The sequence below is a fragment of the Cupressus sempervirens genome, chromosome 5, assembly GCF_028749045.1.
Source record: "Cupressus sempervirens isolate cs-2001-9-10 chromosome 5, ASM2874904v1, whole genome shotgun sequence".
In the NCBI taxonomy this organism is placed as follows: Eukaryota; Viridiplantae; Streptophyta; class Pinopsida; order Cupressales; family Cupressaceae; genus Cupressus; species Cupressus sempervirens.
Window position 1 is genome coordinate 445,700,363 of NC_143122.1, and position 6,000 is coordinate 445,706,362.

A 6,000-nucleotide genomic window follows, 5' to 3' on the forward strand; every position below is an offset into this window, starting at 1 on the left:
AGTTATGGATACATAGGCTACTTCAGTTTTGGGTACTACAATTTTGACTTCATCAATTTTCGATTCTTCAAATATTTCTGTAAGTATTCCCTCAGTTAGTACAATATCAATTTTTACTGCAAGTCCAAGTATGTCTACAATTATTTCCATCTTGAATACAAAAGTAATAAGTGTAAGGATAGTTGAGCCTAAGGTTCAACCGAGCACAAAATTTTTGAAAGGAAAGGAGATAGAGGAAGATGTTGATCTAGATGAGGAAATAGTAATTCCCAATTGGGATATTTACAAGCTTACTCTAGAAAAAATGCAGATATTTTGGTGAAATCCTTCAAAAAAAGGCTAAGCAGCAAAAATTAAGAGAGGAAAGAGATAAGGAATATCAAATAATTGAATATGCCAAGAACATTTTGACTGAGGCAATAGGAATCGGGATTGATTCTTCTCAACCTATTCTATAACAACTAGCAAAAGTAGTCCAAAAATTCAATGAGGACACTAATGGTCAAGACAAGCTAGTTGAAAAGGCATAAAATAAATTTGATAACAAAGTGTTGGAGCACATTGCTTAGCAAATTGTAATTCATCAAGTAGAACTTTCTGCTCAAATGTATCATCACTTTTTGGGAAGCTATGTGATGTCTCTGAGTTCACAAAAGAAATAAAGGCTAAATTGTCCAAAATAGATATAGATCTAAAAGACAATGTTTAGTAGCTACAACTTGACCCTAGTTCAAGCTTTGTGCATTTCAAGAAAATTAGATTTTTGTCAGATATGCAGAGGCTGAATTGCTAAGAGAAGAAGCAATTATCTGATCAACATTAATTGACAAATAGAATATGATCCTTCCAAACATGGATGCAATGCAAAAACATATTATATGTTCAAAAATTCTTATCCATGATAATAACTTCTCTATTGCAGATCATATGATAGAACTATCTGTAGAAGTTCAAATTGCACTTCATTCATGCAAGGTCCTACAAGAAAATTAGAATAAAACCTTGGCAATCATTCTCAAGGTACAATTTGAATTCTTATCCCATTTTGGTGTTTCTATGTAAATAATTTAGAATAGATCTTTGGCATTACTGTCAAAAAGGGGGAGAGACACATAGTATAAGGAGAAATATGCTATGGGGGAGAATTTGTAGACATGTTGTATATAGTATACTATATATACCTTACAAAATCAATTTAAAAATAAATCTAAAAAATTAGTATACTCTACTGAGCCAGTATCATGTGGTGTTGGATATAAGATATTCAATTTTGGTTGATAAGTTTTTTTGTCACTAATTTCAAAGGGGGAGATTGTTGACATATTAGTCAAGTTTTTATTAGTGACAATAAACTTATTTAGATTTTAAGACACTACCAAGCTCATTGTACAATTAACAGTGTTTACCAAGCATTTTGGTTGCTACTAAGTCCTTTGGACAAATCTCAGTGGTTACCAAGTAGATTGAATGAATGAGAAGTCCAGAACCAAGCAAATTAGTGATTACCAAGTTCACAGTTCATGTGAATAAGCTAGTGTTAACTGAGCTTAAGGTGATAGTTTTTACCAAGTTCAGACATGGTAAACAAGTGATTTAGTATTTTCCAAGTTGCATAGTATCTACCAAGTCACTAGTATAGACTGAGTTCAAGAATACTTAGAAGTGATTAGTATGGACTGAGCTTCTACATCTACCAAGTACATGATGATGCTGAGCATTCACAGTGGATGCTAAGTATCAAAACTTCACCGAGACAGTCTTCAGAACCCAATTATCTTCATGTGGGCTAACTTTGTAATATTTGTGTTAACTTGTATCATGACCGACTTTGTAGTTATGTAATTTGGATTGGTATATATGTAATGTATTGTACCACATCCAAGTGTAAAATTAGTGTAATGTGAATGTATACGTGCAAGTGCAAGGATATGAATATAGTAGAAGAAGAGAAAATTGTAAAGGCCATAATAGCATAAGGAGCAACAGAGACATATCTATCACAAAAAGGTGATCTGTACACAAAGGAATCTCACTCAGCAAAATAAGTTGTAGATCAGAGATCTAATACTTCATCCTAATAGGTGACCCAGTCAAAATCTTTTAACAATGTAGACCTAATAGTCTTTCATAAACCTCTTTACCAAATGTATACTTCATTATATATTTGTAAAATCCTCTCACAAGGTGGACCTAGTAGTCCTAATTGCTCCTAATAGGGTAGATCATCAGAAGTGATCAATGTAAGCCTTAATAGGCCAACTTTATGCTGTAGTATAGAAGTTTGTGGGTATCATCCCCACCCCAGTTTTACTTTGTATTTGGAAAGTTTACGGGTTACCGAATCTTTGTGTCAAATTGTTATGGATGCTTTCATATTTTTAGTTTCTCATGTATGCAATTAGATCAGATATGATAATTGGATTATTGGATTAAGAATTAAAATTGTTAAAGTTTTAGAAGTTACTGATTCACCCCTCCCCTCTTAGTAACTTAGCATAAATCTTGAATATTTCCAACACTTGCATCATAGATTCTCCATTTATAGTTGGCTAAAATATGTCATATTTGATATACATGTCTATAATAATTCTCCATTGTCATATTTTCTTGTCTACAAGTGGCTTTGGTGTGTCATGTGCATGTCATAGATTCCCATCCACTTTTAGCCATGTTGACTTTCATAAATCATAGAATCCTACATTTCGCATCTTATCTCATATGTGCCATAGATATTCTAAGGAATATCATGACAAGTTTCACATTCAAGTTGACAAGTTTCCATCCTCTCATTCAATCCTCTCCTCTTGCATGTTGGCTATAAATTGAGCCACATTGCTCTCATTTTTTATTCCTTAGACTCTTCGATTCTTAAGAAAATCCTTAAGAGTGATATATTTAGAACATCTCTTAGAACCCATTAGGCTTGAACCACACTTCTAGCACTCTCAATAACATCATCATAGAAAAGGTTTTGCTTTTAGTTGTCTACACTATAGGCAATTGGAGCTACATAAAATGGACAAGAAAGAAGGAGATGAGAACTACAATTGAAGAGGGATTTTTCATTTTTTTATTTCCTTTATTCTTTGATTGGTTTTCATGGTATATAAGAAGGGTTTTGTGTATTTTGATTGAGTTTTTTGGTTTATTTTAGTATGCTAGGTTCTAACCCATTTTCTAGTCCTGCAATTGGTGAACCTAACATGAAGATCATGGTTACTAACTTGGGTTTCTTTATTTTTCACTTGTAGGTGTAAGGAAGAAGCTCGCTTAGAGGGGTATAATGCTTATTATCTCTCTCTTATCACCCCTAGTATAATTAGGAGGCCTAGTAACATGTTTATGTCTTTCATTTATGCAATTTTGTAGCTTGTTGTCTTAGTTGTGCACTCTTCTTTGTCAAAGTGCCCTTGGGGCCTTTAGGAAGTTGTTTTAGGGGCCTAGGAGTCAGTATAACCTCTATTTGTTAGTCACACCTGATCAATTATGCTCCAAAATGTCCAACTAAACCTTTTTGTGGCCCAAGTGCACTAGGGGCACACTCTACACCAAGAGTGCACTCTGTACTATCTTAGTACACTTGTTATTATAGGTTTTAGTTTTGCAAGTTCTGGGTATTATTTTGGCTTCATTTCCCCCAGTCTGCACCCAATTTCCCAAATGCCCTCTAAATGGCCCTAACTACACTAGGGAACTAGTTGGTACTATCTAGGCACACTTAGGGACCTCTTTATTGTTTTTGGCATTCTAGGGTGTAGTTTACACTATCAAAGCATAGTTGGTTCATATAAAGAACCTATTTTAGTCATAATCTGCATCTAGGGTGGTAAATGTTTTTTTATTACTGATGATCTTTTTGCAACATGTGGCATTTGTTGGGAGAAGACATATTCATTGAAAACTAATAATTCTTGTTTACAAGACATTTTTGAAGACCCATGTCCTTGTTCAAACTTTGTGTGTGGCTTTCTTAGATTAGATAACACTTTGTTTGGTACTCTAAAATGAAAATTTTCTTTTCTTTCTAGTGTTATTGCATTGTTTAGAACCCTAGGAGTTACAGAAACATATCTTCTCCTTTTACCATTTATGGATCTTTGGTGCAAGAGAAATCCATGCAAATTATTTAGAGAGGCCTACCTTGGAACCAAGAATCACCACTTGGTGAGTTCCACGGGTCAACCTTGAAGCAATGTTAGGAAAAATTTAGGTCAAGACTCTAGCCTCTATAATAGAATTAATAAGGTTAATGCTATGTCAAAAATATTTTTTTGTGACAACTCTCCTCTAGTACCCTTGTAGTGTGTCAAACCCTAGTTTTTGGGGCTAGGAGACATTCTATGGAAGTTGATCATTGACTTGCTGAATGAATTACCCAAATTAAACACCTTGTCTTAGTGGCCAAAATCCTTTCTATCCACTAGCTCAAGGGGTCACCCTAGCCCATGAAGATATCCCACATTCTTATGGTCCTTAGTAGAGATAATAGTCCCTTGGAAAGTGATGAACCTTGGGAAGCGAATCTTGGTAGCCCTAAGAAGTGAGTGTGTTGTAAGGGGGAGCCTGTAGTTCCAAGATCCTAGCTTTTCTACTCTAGATAAGCATGGATGAACTTTAGTTCAAGTGGGAATTTAATGGATAAAGTCTTAAAGCCTAGGTTATGATGTGCCTTTTAAGTTTAACAACTATTCTTGTTTATTATGTCTTGTGTGTGTGAATAATATTAATCAAGATAATACCAAATCTGAAAACTCACACCAAAACACACCTTCAACTTTTGATACTATCAAAATTTGTCAAAACATTGCAAACTTTTGTGAAAACCACTTGAGATATTGAAAACATGGAGACTTGTAACCTTAGGAGTGCTTGAAATGATGTAGATCCCACCTTTGTGTAGTATCTCCTTTGCATTTTTCATCTTTTGAGCCTCATAATTGCATCCTCTAGGCCTCATTTTGCATCTTAGTATTCCTAATTTTGTATCCCTTATTTTTCACATTGCATCCCTTAGTCTTCATTTTGCATCTCCTAGTCTTTACCATTCAACCTTCAATCTTCACCTTGCATCTCCCAACTTGCATTCTTACATACCCCAATCCTCATTTTTAGGTCTTGAACCTAATTTATCATGTCCTAACTCCTATTTTTCATTCTTATTTTGATCATAACACAATCCCCTATCAACTAGATCTCTAGGACAACTATCTAGAAGTTCCCAAACCCAAAAATCACTCTACCTTTAGCCCACTTTACCAACTACACTCTACAACTAACAACTTTACTCTGACTAGCCCCAAGTACACCATGGGTGTAGCTGACTCTTTTTAAGAGCACTTTCTTACCCATAACATCCAATTTGGACCTAAATAGCATTTTGGGACCTTAGAATCACCACCAAATGCCTATATAGGTCCTCCTTTTGATCATGTCCCAAACTTCATTATGCATGTCTTAACCCTCACTTTTCACAAATTAGGATTCATTTCTCATGAGATAAAACTCATTCTTCATCGTAATTCTAATCATAATATTATTCCTAGTCAACTAGCTCTCTGGCATAACAATATGAGAGTCTCCTAGTCTAGAATCAACAAACTTTTAACCTAATTTCCCAACTGTGCTATGAAACTTCCAACTACGTTGAAACTGGCCCCAACTACACCCTTAGAATGGTTGGTACTGTTAGAGTTCACTTGGTACTATCACAACACACTTGGTTGCTAGAATACCCATTTTGGACCTCTAGACTGCATTTTGGGACCTTAGAAGCTTGCATAGCCCTCACTCTAAACATAACCTAAAACATCATTTTTCATCCCAAACATCTTTGTGCATCCTAGGACCTTTGTATCTTTCATAACCAATACACATAACCCTGATTTTGATTCTCCCTAAAGGTCATTTTTGAACCCAAAACCCTTTGAACTTAGTTAAAAATTAGGATAAATTATGAACCCTGGAGTATCTCATTATGTCAATGGATGATGGATCTTGACC